Source organism: Bos grunniens, chromosome 1 (assembly GCF_055505025.1).
Source record: "Bos grunniens cultivar Pamir isolate PY7600 chromosome 1, Bosgru_T2T1.0, whole genome shotgun sequence".
NCBI classification, from domain to species: domain Eukaryota; kingdom Metazoa; phylum Chordata; class Mammalia; order Artiodactyla; family Bovidae; genus Bos; species Bos grunniens.
Genome location: NC_141165.1, coordinates 52,288,865 through 52,311,499, shown reverse-complemented (window position 1 = coordinate 52,311,499; position 22,635 = coordinate 52,288,865). Strand labels below are relative to the sequence as shown.

The following is a 22,635-nucleotide window of genomic DNA, read 5'->3' as shown; positions in this document are numbered from 1 at the left end:
TCCTTTCTTCCACTGAAAGCACACATTCTGCTTCTTATTCCTTTAACTCACCTTTCCTACATTCTAGAAGTCACATTATAAAAGCCATAAATTGTAAAAACAAGATTGATCTGTTGACAACCATTGAAAACTCACTTTGATGAATTTCATAACTCCCCAAAATTATTTTAGAAATTTTCATGTAATTATATCTGGACAAATACAGAGTAGGATGGGGTTCCTGTTAAAAGAATGTCAGAGAGGACCTCTAAGTCTTGTGTTTGCTTGATTTTATCACCATTCTAACTCTTAGAAGTTAAGATTCTTTTTCTCTTTTTAAAGATACTCAATTATGTCTCAAATTTGAATAAGATCATCTACACACACATTTATTTACTCTTGAAAATTTAAAGAACACATCAAAAATATTTCTTAATCTGAAACAGAGCTGAATTTGTTTGCCTGGGAAGGCAGCACACTTTCAGCTGGTGTCTCCACATAGGACTTGAAAGGATCAGAATAAGGACAAAGAAGCAGAAATACAAAAAATCTAGTAAGATTCTGAGTTCAAATGTCTTATTGGTTCTCAAGGCTGAGTGTAAATTCTTCTTTGCAACTGGTCATTGCACTGGTTCACTTTTTAAAAGTGCAGGGATCATTCCCTAAGATGCCCAGGTGGGCTACATAAAGCTCTATTGGGTTTGAGCCTTCCATTTTGTGACAGAGATCATGATTTGCTTGCCTAGTCTATCTTGTTCCTCATCTTCTTCTTCCTCCTCAATATCCCTGGCAGAAAATATGGATCATTCTTTAATTCACACAAAGAAGGCTTTTTACTGAGAGCTTATAGTGCAGTCATGTACTCCCAAATCTCTTCTTAGTTGAATCATAAGTGATCTGATTGGATTGACAAACAAAATCATTTTCTCCTATAGTACTTTTGTTCCCAAGGGGACACCATTTTTAAAGTGCTTTCCTTGGTCATGTAGCACTAGCTGTGGTGTTCTCACTTGCTTTATCAAGTCTGTAGAAAAGACAGTGAATCAGGAGGCAGCTGGAACCTAGAATTATTGCTCTCTTGGGCAGAGGAGTAGGACTGTCATCTGTGCTGGATGAACTTTCAGAACAGGCCAGAAAGGAGATGAAAAACTAACGGTCCAAAATCCTTCACAATTCAGTTACAAACCAAGTCCTGTTTTATATTAAGGTTCATGGTAGTGGTTTTTATGTAGCTCTCTTTGTCTCAGTTGAGAAAGTAATTTGACCAAAATTTCTATTTAATTTTCTATGGGGACTAAAAGCACACACAAATGAGATTTTTAACTGAAACAGGACCCCTGAGCTAGTGAATCATCCTTTAAATAAGGGTATACGCCCCCCCCACCCATCATCTTGACCCCCTAAGTATTTAAGATGGTATCATTCAGGCTAGGAAAGCTTGGCTTCCTGCGGTTCCATTCGGTGTCCCTCCTTTGGGCATAACCATGAAGAAATCCACTGGCCAACCCCATGTATCTCTGGCATTAACACCTCAGTGGAGTGTAAATGGAAGGTAACTTATTCATAAATAAAAGTGGATTGATGAATCACACAGGCCAACAGGCAGTAGTTATGAATGGCTCTGAACTGGAGTGGCTGAAAAATACTCTTCTGTCTTTCGCCTTACCTTCCTTCAAAGTTTTAAATCATCACTCTTTATCATTAGCAAAATAAAAGTGAGTTCACCACAGAATAGACAGTAATTTGGTAATACAAAGGATTATCCAAATCACAAAAGGTATGGAAACAAACATTATACAGACCCTGCCATTCTTCCATCCTCTCTGGGTCTTAAGGATCTTCGCCATGAAAACAGTTAACTAAGGCACAACAGCCATTCACCGTGGATGTGGTGTGCTTGCTCTGCCACTCGCTGCTGGAGCTTCTGGCTCTGCTACACTTTAGAGAGAACTTCAGTTTTCCATCACAAGGTTTTTATATCTGAGTTTACAAACAAAGCCTCTGCTTTCAGAGGCGTTTCTCACCACTGCTGGTACTAACCAGCTAACTTTGTAAGTTACAACTAACTTTGTAAGTTCACAAGGGCCAATTGGTTGCAAATACTTATGGGTTTTTTTTCTTGCCAAAAAGCAGGGATATGGTAATGAGCATCTCTTATTAGTCACTTCATTATTGTTTGAGGTTCATGTCACACAGCTCTATCCTCTTAAGTCATATTCACCATGCTTTTCATTTTCTGTGTTCTGAGGTTTTGACATCTTGGGGCCTTGCTGACCCAGAAGAGACTGTCCTTCCAGGGTTTAAAATTTACTAATTTTTAGACAGTGAACTGCTGACTTGTGAGCATACCTTTTTTGTTTAAACTAGTCAACCTAGGGTCCCATAACCTAAGTGCCTTCCTTTATTAGGGTCTCTTAGTCCAAGCCATTATCTACCTGCTCTTATCATCCCAGAATCAGGAAACAGATAAGCAGCTCCTATGCTCCAGGGTCTGCTGAAATTATTCCATCTAGTCATTCCTAAAACTGCTCATCCTGCCTTGCTGTTTCCTTCTAAGGAAACTATAATAAGGCTCCTGTCCACAATTCTTCTCACTCCCTCTGCCTCCTGACTCATTTTGAAGTCTGCCTGTGTGGTTCCTTTACACTGTTGTTCCAGTTTCTAGGGAACTATCCAAGTATAATAACTTTCTTCCTTTTTAATAGTCATTCCCACATCTGAGCATCTTACCATACCAAAAAAAGCAAGAAAGCCTTAAAAGACTGATTTAAATCTTTTATTTTTTTTCTTTTAAAATCCTTAAAAATTTTTTTAAATTATTATTATTATTTTTTTTTTACTTTGCAATATTGTATAGGATTTGCCCATACATCAACATGCATCCGCCACGGGTGTACAGGTGTTCCCCATCCTGAATCCCCCTCCCACCTCCCTCCCCATACCATCCCTCTGGGTCATCCCAGTGCACCAGCCCCAAGCTTCCTGTATCCTGCATCGAACCTGGACTGGCGATTCGTTTCTTATATGATATTACACATGTTTCAATGCCATTCTCCCAAATCATCCCACCCTCCCTCTCCCACAGAGTCCAAAAGACTGTTCTATACATCTGTGTCTCTTTTGCTGTCTCACATACAGGGTTGTTGTTACCATCTTTCTAAATTCCATATATATGTGTTAGTATACTTTATTGGTGTTTTTCTTTCTGGCTTACTTCACTCTGTATAATAGGCTCCAGTTTCAAATTGCTAAAAAATAGTTCTACAATTTTTAGTTGGTTTCTTCCACACAACAATGCAAATCAGCCATAAATATGTATGTATGTGCATATATAAATCAAAGGCAATGGCACCCCCACTCCAGTACTCTTGCCTGGAAAATCCCATGGATGGAGGAGCCTGGTAGGCTGCAGTCCATGGAGTCACTAAGAGTTGGACACGACTGAGCGACTTCACTTTCATTTTCATGCATTGAAGAAGGAAATGGCAACCTGCTCGTGTTCTTGCCTGGAGAATCCCAGGGATGGTGGAGCCTGGTGGGCTGCCGTCTGTGGGGTTGCACAGAGTCAGACACGACTGAAGCGATGCAGCAGCAGCAGCATATATAAATATTTCCTCCCTCTTCAGCCTCCCTCCCCTCCCCACATTCCACTCCTCTAGGTGATCACAGAGCACCAGGTTGGGCTTCCTGTGTTATTTAGCAAATTCCCACTAACTGTTTTACACATGATAGTGTATATATGCCAATGCTACTTTCTTAGTTCGTCCCACCCTCACTTCAAAAGATGATGGTCAGTCAAAACTTTTCCTAAGTGTAATTATTATTAAGTCAACCATTTAGATGAACTAATTTAAGGTGGCACTAGTGGTAAAGAAACTGCCTGCCAATGCATAAGACTTAAGAGACGTGGGTTCGATCCCTGAGTTGGGAAGATCCCCTGGAGGAGGGCATGATAACCCACTCCAGTATTCTTGCCTGGAGAATCCAATGGACAGAGGAGACAGGGGGGCTACAGTCCATAGGGTTGCACAGAGTCAGACACAGCTGAAGTGACTTAGCATGCATGCATGCACAATTTAACTTAGCAACACCCGTATTTTAGTGAGATTCTTTGGCTTTTGTGAAAAAACCACCATATTCATAATTGCATCCCTGTTTTAAATGCACCCTGCTCTTTTGTTAACTTTTATTACTTCATCACTGATGCTTCAGTCTCCTAATCTGTAAAATCTAATCATTCTATCATTCAACACATATAAAGTGAAATGCATACTATCGAGTATATGTCAGTAAATGTATTACAGTTACAAAGATAAATTTATGTATATTCTCCAGAGATCTCAAAGAGCTGAAGAGGGAGGAAACTTACTTCTGAGTAACCACCCAAGTTTTATAGAGAAGGGAGTTTAAATAAATCTGTCCCTTAAATATTGGAGAAGAGCAGACTGATATTCAAAAGGGCTACAAAGATATCAAAGCTTGAACCATCATTGGATTTACTTAAAATAGTGAAGATTTCAGAGTGTCTGCAATAGCTGTCCCTGGATACTATACAGGTAAGGTGTGATCAAATATTAAAGAATCTTAAATGACAAACTAAGGAATTTAGACTTTATCCTGAGGTTAAAAAAAAAAAAAAGCAGAAGAGTGTTACAACATTCTAGATTTCTACTTTAGAGTGATAATATTGTTAGCAATTTGAAGGACTGTTAGGAGAAATAGGCCAAAAGTAGTGATATTGGTTAGCAGGTTATCACTAGTGTCCAAACGGGAAATAGTGAGTGTCTATATCAGACAGGGGCAGAAAAAGTATACTTTCAAATGATAATTAGAAGATTGAATCTAAAAAAGAACCACGATAATCTAATATGGGAAGAAAAGGGAAGTCTAGAAGGTTTTCAATTGCTTTTACATGAATAACTAGCAATACCATTACTTACAGAGAACAAAGAAAATGTCAATACACAACTCTACAATTCCATTATTTACATGCTGAACACATTATACAAAAAGACAAAAGAAATTTCAAGTATGTTGAAATTTCTGATACAGACCATAAAACTGCTAGAAGGAATTATAAAAAATAATTAATTTTAGAAAACAAAGTTATATATTGCATCTTCAATTTTATATAAAAATCATTATAATTGCACCTCAAAAATCGATTGTAACAAAAGATAAAACATATTCATTAAGCACTTTGAAATGCTTTTAGATTAGACCTATTTTTAAAGTCAAACTTTTAGATTAGCCCATGTTACATTTTTACTTATTAAAGTTTCAATAAAAATTATTGACTCACACTTAGTCAACATTATTTCACTAATACCTCCCACTATTCAACTACAGTTTTAGAAACTAAGATTCATAGGCAGGTTTGATTGTCTCATATCAACAGTTAAAATAATTTTGAGTCACTAAATGTTAATATCATAAAGAATTCTAACCCACTGACTTTAATATATCTGAATGCCTTTATTGTGACAAAATTTTAAGTAAATTGGAGCATATAAATGAAAAGATTTCACAAATATCTGCAAAATAAAATAAATAAAATCCAGTGCTTAAAATCTGTTGTGAGTAATGTTTTACCCCAAGAAGCTCTAAAAAAATCAAAGCTGTAACCTCAATACCACAGATAATACCATCATTATTATAGTACATCTTTAAATATTAGAAACAATTTGTTTTAATATTATTATAAAGATTTTATAGATAAACAGTCCCAATTGCTTGTACTATAGTCAGAGAATATTTTTACAGAGAATAATCTTATGAGAAAAATAAATTATTCAGGAAACAAAATCCCAATGAGGAAAAGGATCTAAAATGTGAATGTGCCTGTTTGGCAAAAGGCACTGGGTCAATGTCAGAGAACAATTACACACAGCACACCTCCAAGCTCTGCGTGCCTGGAAACAATGTCAAATGTAACTCAATATTATTAAGATTTAATATCAAGAAAAACAGACATATCATACATCATATGAGGCATAAATTTTGGATAAATCTACCCATTAACATCTTTTGGAAAGAAAAATGGACACACAAATTTCTAAAAAAGTGAGTAGACTGCTATCAAATATCAGTCCCGGTTTAAATAATGTCTGGAATGTGGGGAATTTTTGTTTCTCTGTTGAGTTTTATAACTTTTAATTTGGTATTAGAGTATAGCCAATTAACAACGTTGTGATAGCTTCAGGTGGACAGCAAAAGGATTCAGCCATACATATAGATGTATCTACTGTTGAATACATGTTGATTTTCTTGATCATTTGTTTAGTTATGCAATGGCTTATGATTTCAATTTATGATGGTAGGGATTATAAAAAATGATTATCAATAAATTAGAATCCGGTGTTAAAGAAATGCTTCACATTACATAGGATTGATAAAATGTTAATGAAAAAATTATGAAAGAAAAACTTTTCAAGAAAGTCCTAATATGACATTTCCATGTAAGACTTGCCCTCATTCACATATTTGCAAAATGGATAATAAATGATTGCAAAATACAATGCATAAGATGATTTCTATATTAAATATACATGGATTAGTGTATAGGTATCCAAATATAACATACAGTAACTTAAAAACTAATAAAGTTCTTAAAATAATGCTTGACATTGTATATTTTTATGTGGTTTTAAACATTGTGACTCCTATCAATTCTATAATAAATGAAAGTCAAGAATAATTTGGTGGAGTTTAAGATTTCCTACAGTTCTTGCTTGTTTGTATGTTTGTTTTTTGAAAATGTCCATCAGAGCATGTAAAGTTAGTCTGATTAACTTTTCCTCTGTGAAGTTATGCTAAAAATTTGATATGCTTGCTTTTGCTTGTATTTAATCTTAGTTTTAATTTCTCCATCTTTGCTATTTCTAGTTATCTTTCTATATTATAAATCATCAACACTTTGTAAGGTCAAAACTATGTAAGAACTTATACTCACAAAAACATTGTTTTTCCTCTATTTCTTTTCCCAATCGCATTTTCTCCTACAACTAATTCATTAGTTTCTGATTTGTTCTTATCATATTTCATTACTAATTTTCACAAATACAAACAGATAACTATATTTTATTCCCCCCTTTTTACACAAATGTTAGTATACTCTATATAATATTTGTACCTATATTTTTTTCAGGTTCAATGCAACAGTGAGAACTAAGTTCCTACTCATCCTTTTTTATAGTTGCATAGTGCTCTATTAGTTGGATGTGGTATAGTTCACTTAATCTCCTATTAATAAACACAAATATGGAATCAAAAATTAAGCTGCATCAAATCCAAAGCTCCTTACATTTCACTTTAGAAAAGCTTCACACAGTGTATTCCAAGTAGGATTGTTTTCTAATGAGTTATTTTTAATGCATATTTAATACTGTTTTAAATAAAAAATATTTTTATAACTTAAGATAAAAATATGATTTTAAAATTAATAATAAATTTGGAGAAACTGTACTATCCAGTTGTAAAACTTACAAAGTCACATCAATGAAGACAGGGTGGTATTGATAAGACTACACAAATAAATTATTGAAGAGTATAGAGGGCCCAGAAATTGACACACAAAATAGATGAACATTTAATTTTTGGAGAGGTTATTAAAGCCATTCAATAGATAAACAATTCAATAAAAGTTGGAGGAAAAATTGGACATTTACATGTAAAAATGAACCTTACACTTCACATACAAAAATCATATATAAATCATATGCAAAAATTAGTGCAAGTGAAAAATTTTAAAGTTTTAGAAGAAAATGTAAAAGAAAATACTTATATCTAGGCATTAGGCAGAATATTCTGAGACATGACACTAAAATCATAATGTATAAAATATAAAATGATAAATGACTTTATCCAAATTTTAAAAAAATATTTTGCTGTGCAAATAACTTCTAAGAGAGTGAAAAAAACAAGGTAAAAACTAGGAAAAATATTTGTATATTACATATTCAACAAAGTATCTGCCCCCAGTGTATAAAAGAACTCTCAAAAACCAACAGCAAGAAAAGAAACAAACAAGCCATTTCAAAGGAGCAAAAAGAATTAAATAGATATATCACCAAAGATATACTGGTGTCCATATAAGTACATGAAGAGATGTTGAACACCATTCAATACTAGGTAAATAGCAAGGAGATTCCTCTACATGCCTTTTACATGACTAAGATAAAAAATACTGAAAATGCTAAGTGTTAGCAAGAACATGGAGCAACTAGACTGTAAAGTCTGGCTTTTGGAAATGCTAAATAATTTGGCCACCTTGGAAAATGTTTCAGAGTTTCTGAAAAAGTTAAACATATACCTACCAGGAACACAGCAATCCTACTTTTGGACATTTACCTTAGAGAAATGAAAGCGTATGAACACAAGACCTATACATGAATGCTTCAGTTCACTTCAGTTCAGTCACTCAGTCGTGTCTGACTCTTTGCAACCCCATGAATCGCAGCACGCCAGGCTGCTCTGTCCATCACCAACTCCCGGAGTTCGCTCACTCACGTCCATCAAGTCAGTGATGCCATCCAGCCATCTCATCCTCTGTTGTCCCCTTCTCTTCCTGACCTCAATATTTCCCAGCATCAGAGTCTTTTCCAATGAGTCAACTCTTTGCATGAGGTGGCCAAAGTACTGGAGTTGCAGCTTTAGCATCATTCCTTCCAAAGAACATCCAGGACTGATCTCCTTTAGGATGCACTGGTTGGATCTCCCTGCAGTCAAAGGGACTCTCAAGAGTTTTCTCCAACACCACAGTTCAAAAGCATCAATTCTTCGGCACTCAGCTTTCTTCACAGTCCAACTCTCACATCCATACATGACCACAGGAAAAACCATAGCCTTGACTGACAGACCTTTGTTGGCAAAGTAATGTCTCTGCTCTTTAATATGATGTCTAGGTTGGTCATCACTTTCCTTCCAAGAAGTAAGCATCTTTTAATTTCATGGCTGCAATCACCATCTGCAGTGATTTGGGAGCCCAAAAAAATAAAGCCTGGCACCGTTTCCACTGTTTCCCCCTCTATTTCCCATGAAGTGATGGGACAAGATGCCATGGTTTTAGTTTTCTGAATGTTGAGCTTTAAGCCAACTTTTTCATTCTCCTCTTTCACTTTCATCAAGAGGCTTTTTAGTTCTTCTTCACTTTCTGCCATAAGGGTGGTGGCATCTGCATATCTGAGGCAATTGATATTGCTCCTGGCAATCTTGATCCCAGCTTGTGCTTCTTCCAGCCCCGTATTTCTCATGATGTACTCTGCATAGAAGTTAAATAAACAGGGTGACAATATACAGCCTTGACGTACTCCTTTTCCTATTTGGAACCAGTCTGTTGTTCCATATCCAGTTCTAACTGTTGCTTCCTGACCTGCATATAGGTTTCTCAAGAGGCAAGTCAGGTGGTTTGGTATTCCCATCTCTTGAAGAATTTTCCACAGTTTATTGTGATCCACACAGTCAAAGACTTTGGCATAGTCAATAAAGCAGAAATAGATGTTTTTCTGGAACTCTCTTGCTTTTTCCATGATCCAGGGGATGTTGGCAATTTGATCTCTGGTTCCTCTGCCTTTTCTAAAACCAGCTTGAACATCTGGAAGTTCACAGTTCACATATTGCTGAAGTCTGGCTTGGAAAATTTTGAGCATGACTTCACTAGCGTGTGAGATAAGTGCAATTGTGTAGTAGTTTGAGCATTCTTTGGCATTGCCTTTCTTTTGGATTGGAATGAAAACTGACCTTTTCCAGTCCTGTGGCCACTGCTGAGTTTTCCAAATTTGCTGGCATATTGAGTGCAGCACTTTCATAGCATCATCTTTGAGGATTTGAAATAGTTCAACTGGAATTCCATCACCTCCACTAGCTTTGTTCATAGTGATGCTTTCTAAGGCCCACTTGACTTCACATTCCAGGATATCTGGCTCTAGGTGAGTGATCACACCATCGTAATTATCTTGGTAATGAAGATCTTTTTTCTATAGTTCTTCTGTGTACTCTTGCCACCTCTTCTTAATATCTTCTGCTTCTGTTAGGTCCATACCATTTCTGTCCTTTATCGAGTCCATCTTTGCATGAAATATTCCCTTGGTAGCTCTAATTTTCTTGAAGAGCTCTCTAGTCTTTCCCATTCTGTTGTTTTCCTCTATTTCTTTGCATTGATCACTGAGGAAGGCTTTCTTTACTCTTCTTGCTATTCTTTGGAACTCTGCATTCAGATGCTTATATCTTTCCTTTTATCCTTTGATTTTTGCTTCTCTTCTTTTCACAGCTATTTGTAAGGCCTCCTCAGACAGCCATTTTGCTTTTCTGCATTTTTTTCCTGTGAGGATGGTCTTGATATCTGTCTTCTGTACAATGTCACGAACCTCTGTCTATAGTTCATCAGGTATTCTATCAATCTAGTCTCTTAAATCTATTTCTCTCATTCACTGTATTATCATAAGGGATTTGATTTAGTTCATACCTGAATGGTCTAGTGGTTTTCCCTTTTTTCTTCAATTTAAGTCTGAATTTGGCAATAAGCAGTTCATGATCTGAGCCACAGTCAGCTCCTGGTCCTGTTTTTGCTGACTTTATAGAGCTTCTCCATCTTTGGCTGCAAAGAACATAATCAATCTGATTTCAGTGTTTACCATCTGGTGATGTCCATGTGTAGGGTCTTCTCTTGTGTTGGTGGAAGAGGGTGTTTGCTATGACCAGTGCATTTTCTTGGCAAAACTCTATTAGCCTTTGCCCTGCTTCATTCTGTTTTCCAAGGCCAAATTTGCCTGTTACTCCAGGTGTTTCTTGACTTCCTACTTTTGCATTCCAGTCCCCTATAATGAAAAGAACATCTTTTTTGGGTGTTAGTTATAAAAGGTCTTGTAGGTCTTCATAGAACTGTTCAACTTCAGCTTCTTCAGTGTTACTGGTTGGGGCATAGACTTGGATCACCGTGATATTGAATGATTTGCCTTGGAAATAAACAGAGATCATTCTGTTGTTTTTGACATTGCATCCAAGTATTGCATTTTGGACTCTTTTGTTGACCATGATGCTACTCCATTTCTTCTAAGGGATTCCTGCCCACAGTTGTAGATATAATGATCATCTGAGTTAAATTCACCCATTCCAGTCCATTTTAGTTCGCTGATTCCTAGAATGTCGACGTTTACTCTTGCCATCTCCTGTTTAATCACTTCCAATTTGCCTTGATTCATGGACCTAACATTCCAAGTTCCTATGCAATATTGCTCTTTGTAGCATCGGACCTTGCTTCTATCACCAGTGGGATACAAAAGCAACAATAAACATGATCTATTGATAAATGCAACATTTTGGATTAACCCCAAACACATTATGCTGAGTAAAATAAATGAGACTGGAAATTTACATCTGGTATGATTACATTTCTATAACACTCTTTGAAAGATAAAACTATAATGATGAAATGCAGCTTAGTGATATACAGAGATTAAGAGTGGGAGGAGGGAGTGATAACAAAGGGGTAGCACAAGAAGACTTCTTGGGATGATGTAACTGTTCTGTCTCTAATTATGGTGGTAGCTATAGGAATCTATTCATATTATAAATTCATAAGACTGCATATTTAAAGAGTCAGTTTTACTTAATGCTAATATAAAAATTAAAAACTGAACAAAATGATAAAGAAAACATGGTCCCAGTAATTTATGTAAACAAAAAATTAAAAGCTCTCTGTTCTGCTCTATTCTTCAAGTGGGAAAGGTCTGAAGGGGAACAGTAGAAGAAGGCTAAGTGCCTTTTTATGCTTATATGTTTTATGTATATATTATTTTTCAGAAAATAATTAATACGTTATTCCTTCAAACTGAGCATTTGCGATTTTACTTTGGTTCCTCTCCCATAATTCTCATCTTTACACCATGAATTAAAATAATAACATACAAAAGTAGTCTGAGAAGGAAAGGTATTTTTATATCCAAACAGGAAAAGATATACCCTGCTTACTATCTACATGACATATTAAGTGATAGCACTGGATTTTAGTTCACAGGGGCTTTTGGAATTATGGTGTTCAAATAGGTACTTTATATGCAAATGTTTTCAAAGATCAATCTTCTGTCTTACAGATTATAAACGGTCATATTTCACTTGGTTTGAATCTGGCATATGTTAAAGTATTCCCTGTCGTGCTTTTATCATCAGAAACAGTAAATTATTCAAAGCTCAGAGGAATGGAACTAACAGCATGTTTATGGAGTTTCATCAAAACAGTTAGGGAGAATACAAATTAGTTAATTCATCAGTTTCATTTGTCTGTGTAATTGACTCTGCTTTGTGAAACTGCAATCATAAGATTTTGAAAAGGCTAAATACATGGTTCAGGAAAGGTATGATACAAGACTGGCTTATTTTATTTTACTTAAAATGGTGATGTTGACAGATTGGACAACATAATTTTCTCCCTAAGAATTTGGTCTCAACAAAAAGCTAAGTTACTTTGTTTTGTGTGTTAGTTACTACCCATTAGTATTTTTTTAAAAAATAGTATTTATTCTCTGTGTTATTTATTCTCTAATCTATCTCCTAACAAATGAAAGGATAGTTCGATTGCAAGATAACTGTCCTTGATTTAGTCAGTAGCTATTTTATAGAGCTCCAGTAAATGTATCGTAGTTCCTTCTTTGAAGTTTTTTTTTTTTCACTGAAGTTTTATTTAACTGTTCAGAGATTGAGTTTTTCTTTTATATTTTGTGTATATGGAGACAGAATTAACTATTAAATAATGAAGTATAATAGTACCAGTGGCAATTAGGTTGCTTTTTAAAAATTATATATATATATATATATATATTTAATTTTTATTATATATATATACACACAGAAGAATAAAATTTTCTTTAAGACAAATCACATTCCCCAGTAAGAAACTCTGGCTGTCCCTTTGCTTCATTTTCAATACTACTGAATATTCTAAGAGAGGGAATCTTAAATTTTGCCTGCTGCTGCTGCTAAGTCGCTTCAGTCGTGTCCAACTCTGACACAAGCGACCCCATAGACGGCAGCCCACTAGGCTCCTCTGTCCCTGGGATTCTCCAGGCAAGAATACTGGAGTGGGGTGCCATTTCCTTCTCCAACGCATGAAAGTGAAAAGTGAAAGTGAAGTCGCTCAGTCGTGTCCGACTCCTAGCGACCTCATGGACTGCAGCCCACCAGGCTCCTACATCCATGGGATTTTCCAGGCATGAGTACTGGAGTGGGGTGCCATTGCCTTCTCTGTAAATTTTGCCTAGTCCAACTCAAAGATAAGCTCTCCATAGGACTACAGTTTTATCTATTTTGTTCAACAGTGCACAAATGAAATTAACCACTATTTTACAAAATGAAGAAAGCCTAGTTCCAATAAAGGGAAAGAACAGAACTAGGTTGTAGTAGATTGGGTTTCTAACAATGACCACAACACTTCCCTTCTCCATATGCTCATTTACAAAGTGATCTTGCTAGTCTCCCCTCAAGGGATAAGGATCTACTTTGGATCTGACTGACCTTATGATTTGTTTTGACCAATAGAATGCAGCCAAAACGATGCTGTTCAACTTCTGAGTTTGAGACTGAAAAGATCTGCAGTTTTGCCTCTGCTACTTAGAAGACTTGCTTACAGGGCCTTCCTAGGTAAAGAACCACCTAGGCAGGCTATGTGGAGAGAGCCAAATGGAATGTAAGAGACAGGCTCAGCCTCCAGACCATCCTTATTAAGATGTGAGATAAGTGAAGCCACACCAGATACTCAGGACCAGCCTTCATCTTACTACAACTATTAATACCTGGGAATTGATGACATATGGAGCAGGAAAGAATAAACCCAAGTTTTACTTGATGCTAGCAAAGACAATGGTTGATGCTTTAAGCCTTAAATTTTGAAACAATTTCTTAGATAGTAATAAAAAGCTAAAATGTAGGTCACATATCTAGTTTTGGTGGAACTCTCATAGAAACCAAGTTGTTTTCCCACTCATCAAATCCAAAGCTTATTATTCTCACATTTACTTTTGTTGTATAAAATTTAAATCTCTCTTCTTAATTTTAAAATAATAGGACATAATAAAAGCAATTTCTAGAGTCAGTCTCAATTTTATGTGATTTATTAAGAAGAAACAAAACTAATACTTTCAGAACACTTAACAAGATGTAATATGTGAATAATTAGCACCTGAATACATAATAAAGATGATCCTTAAACTAGAATCAAAATGTGGGCAACAAGGAATTTCAAGGTTTTTTTTAAGGTAAATACATTTATATTTTCCTATAATATGATGAAAATAGGAAAAGTGCCTGAAGCATTGCCTCTGGATAAAGAAAGAGGGCTGCCGATTCCCATAAATTTAAAATAAGTGGAAATCCAAATAAGTATGCAGAACAAATTTTCTGCAGCTCAACATACTTTCTGTAGCAGAAATGCAATCTTTTGTTTTTGAAAGTTTTTGAAATTCAATCTCTTCAAACGGCTTATAAGTAAATATATTATTAGTGTTTTGAAGTTATAAAATTTGAATAGATTATAAAATCTGAATGTAAAATATTAAGGAATGAAATTAAAGACAAAAGAATTTGTATATTCAGTTGTAAATATGACCCCATATTTTCAGATACAATATAATACAAAATAAATTTATGAGTATTTATTAGTAGAATGTTATGTTCAGTTTGGTTAAAAAAACTATAAGTTAAAGGAAGGAAGAGATGAAGGGGAGGGAGGGAGAACAAAGAGAAAGAGGGAGGGAGTAAAGAGAAGGAGAAGAAGAGTATGTGCTATATGATTACATTGAGGATATTATAATAGAAGTAGAAAGATAACATGATCAGGAACCAATGTGAGAATACTAATTCCCATAACTACGGTTATATATGCACAATCTGTAAAAACAGCTTTTTTTTTTTAAACTCCTCCCACTCCACTTCTCATGTCCATATAGGCTCTCTAATTCTATCCCACACATTCAATCCTCAATCCACAGAAGTTAAGACTCCTCCTGTAATGCCCACTAGTGAATGCAAATGAATTCTCTCAGTTCTTACATTACATGAGCTCTTTGACATGTGTGAAGCTGTTTTGGCACACTGTCTCAATTTCCTCTTCATTACTCTTTTTTAGCCTGAGTTAGGGTTCACCTCACCTTTTATGGGTAGAGGATTTTAAGGCTTGAAACTTGTTATCTAGCAAGATCTGTGAAGCTAGAGACGGAATAGCAAAAAGTAGCCAAGCTCCATGAGTTTCTTTCATAAATATGAGAAGTTCTTAAAAGGAAAAGCTATTATTAGGGGGCTTTACATCAATCCATCTTAATCTTGTTTTGAACTTCATCTGTTTCTAAGTCCCAGTGAAGTAACTATAGAAAGGCAAATTTGGATTCACTGAGAATGTTCATGGATTCCTGGGGTCTCTGCTCTATCTACCCCCTTTACAGGTCTTAAGTTGTCTCTGATTTGTCAGATACACATGTCTTGGTAACAGGTTTTATTTCAAAGGTCAAGACAGAGATACTTATTGATGGACTTATGACAAGAAATGGGAGTCCTGAGACAACAGTGTCCCTCAAGAGTATGTGCCTGACCTGCTATGCTTTTCATTCTTGATCAAATTTCTGAGTGATTTTATCCATTTCTACTCTAAAAACCAAATCTACATTCTTCTGATAGTTTATGGTGAACAATGTTGGATTCGTGATCTCCAAAGAAGATGATTTAGCTCTGGGACCAAGGACCAGGCTTGATCACTCAAGAGCTTTTGTGTAGCAGAGTTTTATTAAAGTATAAAAAGGGACAGAGAAAGTTTCTGACATAAACATCAGTAAAGGGATGGAGAGTGCTCCCCTTGCTTGTCTTAACAAGGGAGTTATATAATTTTCAATTGTTTATTAATAATAAATAAAAAGAATATCTCAAAGTTGTAAAGGCCTTCCCGACCCACTCCCACAATATAAATTTTAAGATAACAGGATTAGAACTAACAATAGGAAGATCTTACCAGACCCATTCTTATAATATACATTTTAAGATGACAGAATTAGTCAGAAGGTTCTCAAGAAAGAGGGACATGTTCTCAAGCAGGATACATTGTTGCTATAAAATCATTGGTACAGAGATTAAGGACAAACATCCTTGAACAAGATGAGCTGTTCTGTTGTGTAATCATCAGCTCTGGGCTTAAAGAAATAAAAAAAATTTGTCCTTTTCTCCTCCTTGAGAACTCCAGACTCTTCTCTCCTCCTTGGGAACCCTGGACTCTTTAATCAACCTACCTAGGAACTGACTCTCTCATTCCCCTCTTTTTAGGAGAATTATGTTGCCAAGGAAAAGGGGCATTGTTTCCATTCCACAACTACTTCCTGCTGTTGAGAGGCATTGTCCCTAAATTGTTGAGGCAACATATTTTCCTAACCTCCACGTTAAGTGTTTCTAATCCAGGGGCCCCAAGTAATAGTTGGAGGAGTCTGTGGCACTTGTAGGAGCCTGGACAACCACTTGTAACTTAAAAACTTTCAGATAGTTAGAAACTAATCCAGTTACACAGTTATAGATGTAAGGCAAAATAGTCATTAAACCAAATTAAAACATAATCAAAATTGAAAGTCACATTATGTTCATAGTGTGGGTACAGTATGTTATACCAGTTCATCTTAGGATTGTTAGATGTCATCAGATAAAGAAGAGGTGTCACACATGATTGTTGTTGGTGAAGGTATTCGCAGAATTGAAGAAAGTATTTTCCTTGAAGCAGAGAAACCCACCATGGGTAGTCTTCAATTGATAAGAAGGTTGAAAAGCTGAAAGCTGAGTCACATAGTTAACGCTAAGGCTTCCTGATCTGTGACAATATCTGTGCACAGAAACGGTCTGTCATTGAAATAATCCCATTTTGGTGAGCAGTTAGAGCCCTCATTAAAGGTATGGGTAAAACTTTAAGCCAACTGTCTTGTGTGTCCTGAGTTAGTTTACACAGATGCCTCTTAAAAATGTCATTAGCCTTTTCCACTTTCCTGAGAATTGGAGTCTCTAGGAACAATGTAAGTGATATTATATTCCTAGAGCTTTCTACACCCCCTTGAGTTTCAGTAGCTTTAAAGATGGAGCATTGTTGTTCTGAACTTTGGAGTTTAAAATCCCACTTACATCATAAAAAGTCAGTGCAGGAAGATTTTGCCCATTCTTTAACCATCGTGTTCAGTGGATACTGCTTTTGATGTGAAAATAGGTGAGGGTCTTTGAGCTTGATAGCAACAGGTACAGCGTTTTGCGCTAAATCCACAGTTTTCCATCAGCCCACACACTAGGATTTATATTTTGTTCACTTAAAAAGTGGGTTCCATATTCATGAAAACAGAGGCCTGAACTTTGTTCAGTATATCCCTCCCCAGAAGGGGTGAGGGAGACTGTGGCATGGTTAGAAACTCGTGAGAAAACAGTTCAGAGTCCCATTTGCGGCTTAAAGGATGACTGAAATAATAGCATTTGGCTCATCCAGACAGTCTCATTACGGTAGTGGATCAGGAGGAAAGCAGGCCAGGGGCTTCAGTAAGCACATAGAAAGTTGTCCCAGTGTCCAAAAGAAAATCAGCTGATTGGCCCCACAGTTGTTAAAACCCAGGATTCCTCAGGTGTTGTTCAGACAGGGGCTTGCATGGGGACCCCTGGGTACCTTCAGTCCTGATTGTCCTGAGAGTCTGACCCCTGGGGCCTAAACCTCAGAGAGAAGTCTCTTCTCCAGTGTGGTCCTCTGCAGACCAGACATGTAGCCGGGGGCAGCTTGGATGCCCGAGATGCCCCTTGAGATGTCCCCTCCTCCCACAGTAATAACAAGCCCATCCCTTCACCTGGGTCCCTCTGGGCATTTTTTCTCAGGCTATTTCAGAATGGATCTAACAGCCATGCTGGGGCTTCAGTCTTTTGCCTGGTTCTTTTTTGCCTCTTATTTTCTTCCTCATATTCTCTACCATACTATACCATCTGAGCCAGCTGCAACAGTTTTTCTAAAGACTGATTTGGTCCAAATGTCTGTTTTCATAACTTATGGTGGATATCTAGAGCCAACTGAGTGAGAAATCTATCTTTTAAGGTCATTTCTGTCTCTGCACTTTTGGGATCAATGTTAATAAACTTGTGGAGAGCCTCTGGTAGTCTATCTAGGAATTTACCTGGTGTTTCCTTCTCTCCCTGTTCTATGTCAGCCAACTTAGCATATTCTTAAGTCTTAGCATGTGCTCATTTGAGTCCTTCAAGAATGCATCCAGCAAATTGGCTCTGTTATGGGTACTGCTTGGCTCCACAGTAGGGAGGAGGGCTATTTCATGTTCCATCTTTCCCCTTGTCTTACATTCAAACCATTCATCTCCAAAAGTAGTAGCTTCCACCAAAACTCGAGCTCTTGAGTCAGGAGTCGGTGTCTGTCCCAACACATACATTACATTTTTCCAAGGAAATTCATAAAGTCAAGTTAGTCCTGTAAAGGCTTCTATGTACTTTTTGGATCCTCTTGATAGTCTCAACCGCAATTGGTACTGTTTGAATTTCCACCAAGACTGAGGCAACCCCTCCTGGAAGGGTGCCCTGATTCTCAGCCTGTTCAGTTGTGAGCCCCAGACACAGGGGCAAAGTAAGAGGACAGGAGGCAGCTAAAGGTTTTATAACCAAATCTGCACCCTTAGGACATAAGTCTGGCATGTCTTGTGGAAAGATAAAGAGCAACACTTATGTCACTTCTACCCATTTCCCTTGTTTTCTACAGAACCAGTTTTAGTTGTAAAACAGTATTATAATTAAGTGACCCTTCAACAGGCCAGCGTCCCCTGTCTTCCAAAGGATACCATGACCATTTGGTATCACAGAAGAAGTTCAGGTGAGTCTTTTAAATTTGGGAGATCAAACTTGTCCCAGTTTTTTTTTTTAATTCATTGTAAAAGAGTGATTCTGGAACTGTTAGCTCCCATCTGTAGAAGAGAAAAGAGTGGCATCCATAGCCATGGCTTTTTTACACTGAGGGTGTCTCTGCCTGCTCTACATGGGGGTGAAGACAGACTTTCCACCGAAGCTTTGCTTCCCTGGTCGGACTTAGTCTGTCCCTTACTGATGCAGGCACCTTACTCATTTCTTTGTCCAACATATCTACTCTGAATATGCCACTCACCTATTAGTCACTCAGTAGCTGCCTCTGTTAACGGATTGACTGTTGGGTATTTCAGGACCTATATTCAAGTAACCCTTATTTTACTTAATAGTAGGCTCAAAGCATAAGACCAGTGATGCTGGCAAATTGGATCTTCTCTCACTGTGCCTGATTTATAAAATAAATTTTATCATAGGTATGTTTGTGTAGGAAAATGCAAAATAAATACAGTAAGTCCCCTACATATGAACATTCAAGCTATGAAATTTCAAAGATATAAAGCTATATTCCCAAGGCCAATCACATAAGTTAGTTCACATGTCTGACATATATTGTCACGTGTGCATCCTCTACAAGTGGTTGTGGTTTTGTGTACTTATACTGTACAGTACTGTATAGAGTACATTATTACAGCTTATTTATTTCAAGCCTAGGATATCCAGAAACATGCATAAAAACAACAGTGATGTAGCTGGTACTGCTAAGTGCCAAACAATAACAGTGGAAACAAAAGTAAAAACAATTGAGAGAGTGGAGCAAGGCAAAAAGATGGTAGATGTTACTCATTCTTATAACATAAATTGTTCAACCATGAACATAATTCTAAAGAACAAAGACAAAGTCACAGAACATGTGAAGTCTGATTTGCCAATGATGTGCACAATAATATCAAAGAAGCATGGAAAAGTGATGGTGGAGATGGAGAAACATCTCACTGTGTAGATGCAGGATAAGCATCAGCATCAAGTCCTACTCAGCTTAATGCTGACTGAAGAGAAAGCTAAATGGTCTAGGAAGACTTGAAGAAACCTGGTGAAGAATCAGAGGCTACATCTTTTAATGCCAGCCATGGCTTGTTTCATAGGTTCAAGGCTAGAGCCAACCTTCATAGTACAAATGTAAGTGGTGAGGCAGCAGATGCAAATATTTCAGCTGCTCAGGAATTTCCTGAAATGCTTCAAGAAATTATTGATGAAGGCACTTATTTACCCAAGCAAGTTTTTAATGTGGATGAGACAAGACTGTACTGGAAGAGGATGCCAGGCCAAAGTTACACCAAAGGAGGAAAAGTTGATGTCAGGCCATAAAGTAGCAAAGGATAGGCTAACTCTATTGCTTGGTGGCAATGCTTCCAGCAATATGAAACTGAAGTCTCTCTTAATTTAGAGAGTTCTCATACAGAGAACCCAAAAATCCTTAGAAATATAGTCAAGGGCTCTCTTCCTATTGTGTGGAGTATAACCCCAAAGCCTGGGTTACACAAGGTTATTTCCCAGAACTGGTTTTTCTACCACTTTATCCTAGAGGTAAAGAAATATTGCTTAAAGAAGAACTTCACATTCAACATTCTTCTGCTACTTGATAATACTCCAGGCTATCCCCTATCCATGGACAACTTTCATCTCAATGTCGAAGTAGTGCATCTGCCACTGAATACTATGCTGCTCATCCAATCTATGGACCAGGGATTTACAACGATTTTCAAGAAATATTACTTGCGTCACACATTTTGTTATGCAGGGCTCCCCTTGTGGCTCAGCTGGTAAAGAATCTGACTGCAATGCGGGAGACCTGGGTTTGATCTCTAGCTTGGGAAGATCCCCTGGAGAAGGGAAAGGCTACCCATTCCAGTATTCTGGCTTAGAGAATTCCATGGAATTTATAATTCATGGAGTCAAAAAGAGTCAGACATGACTGAGCAACTTTCACTTTTTACTTTCAAAGGTGAGTGATGAATTGGGAACAACCTTGAAATTAAAAGACGCTTAAAGTGTCAGACTTTTTTTTTGGGGAGGGGGGGGGTCCAAAATCATTGCAGATGGTGACTGCAGCCATGAAATTAAAAGATGCTTACTCCTTGGAAGGAAAGTTATGACCAAACTAGATAGCATATTCAAAAGCAGAGACATTACTTTGCCAACAAAGGTCCGTCTAGTCCAGGCTATGGTTTCTCCAGTGGTCATGTATGGATATGATAGTTGGACTGTGAAGAAAGCTGAGTGCTGAAGAATTGATGCTTTTGGACTGTGGTATTGGAGAAGACTCTTGAGAGTCCCTTGGACTGCAATGAGATCCAACCAGTCCATTCTAAAGGAGATCAGTCCTGGGTGTTCTTGGAAGGAATGATGCTAAAGCTGAAACTCCAGTACTTTGACCACCTCATGCAAAGAGTTGACTCGTTGGAAAAGACTCTGATTCTGGGAGGGATTGGGGGCAGGAGGAGAAGGGGATAACAGAGGATGAGATGGCTGGATGGCATCACTGACTCAATGGACGTGAGTTTGAGAGAACTCCGGGAGTTGGTGATGGACAGGGAGGCCTGGCATGCTGTGATTCATGGGGTCGCAAGGAGTTGGACACAACTGAGCAACTGAACTGAACTGAACTGAACTGTACTGAACCCTCACCTACTTGGGCAACAGCTACTAAGGCAAAGCAGATAGTGGAGCCTTTAGGACACACTGGGGAGTAGTCCCTGCCAAAGTTCCTCAATAGCACCCACTGCTGCTTGCATTTTCACACGGGGTTCAAGGAAACAAGAAACGAGAGATTGTAAAGAAATTAAAATTATGTTAGCCATGTGTTCTTTCAGCCATAGGGGTGAGGACCTCCTACCTTAACTGGAGGTCTTCTGGAATCTGAGACTGAGCTGTGTGAGATTTCTGCTGAGTTTGGTCTTGCTGTCCCACTTTCCAGCATGGTAGGCTTCTTGTCACTTCCACTGAGCTGGGTTTCCTTCACATTCAGCTTCCACCACGTGAGCTTTTACCAAGTTGGGCTTCTGCTGTTCTTGGTCTCTACCTTGCTGGGGTCAAGCTGAGGTTGTTTCAGCCAGGTTAAATCTGAGACTCAGAACCAGATATGTCCGGGGAGTGTGTAATTTCCTTGGTTCTATCTTGCTGCAGCAAAGATTTGAAATGGCATACTGGCATTACAGCTTGGTTACAGTTCAGTTTTATTTGGAAAGCAAAGGAAAACACATCCTCAAGGCTTGAGGGCAGGCCCACCCAAAAGAAGAGAGAGGCCCAATCTTGGCTCCTCTTCTTATGTTTTTTCTCCTCCACCTGAGCCTGCCCTATGTAATTTGGGCTAGCCAGGAGGGCTGTTTGTTTCACCTGAGGTTCTCACTCCGCTCCTCAGATTTTCCTTTGTTCCATTTTTGTGGGCTTTTTCCTTTCTTTGTTTTTTAGCCACTGCCATTTTGGACTCCATTTTCCTATTCTAATCACCTAATAGTACTATAAAATTGATTATTCTAGTTGGATACCTAGGCTTACTTCATTGGACTTATTAACAAACTGGACTTCGAAGAATTCACTCTGTGGTGGTGGTTTAGTCGCCAAGTCATGTCTGATTCTTTGTGACCCCATGGACTCTAGCCTACCAGGTTCTTCTGTCCATGGGATTTTCCAGGAAAAATATTGGAATGGACTTCCATTTTCTTCTGCAGGGTATCTTCTGAACCCAGGAATAGAACCCAGGTCTCCTGCATTGCAGGCAGATTCTTTACTGAATGGAATTCATTCATACTT

The 22,635-nt window shown here is 37.5% G+C and overlaps 1 long non-coding RNA gene across 2 annotated transcripts in view; it reads right to left on the bottom strand.

Annotated features, from left to right (window-relative positions):
* LOC147379449 (uncharacterized) overlaps nt 1–22,174 on the bottom strand; it is a 196,484-nt gene extending 174,310 nt beyond the window's left edge. The window contains exon 1 of one of the 2 annotated variants that reach the window (XR_015133158.1): nt 21,719–22,174. This is a non-coding gene — a long non-coding RNA (uncharacterized LOC147379449). The remainder of the gene's footprint in view (nt 1–21,718) is intronic. The other variant, XR_015133152.1, reaches the window with a different exon arrangement.
* Between the last annotated feature and the right edge of the window lie 461 nt (nt 22,175–22,635).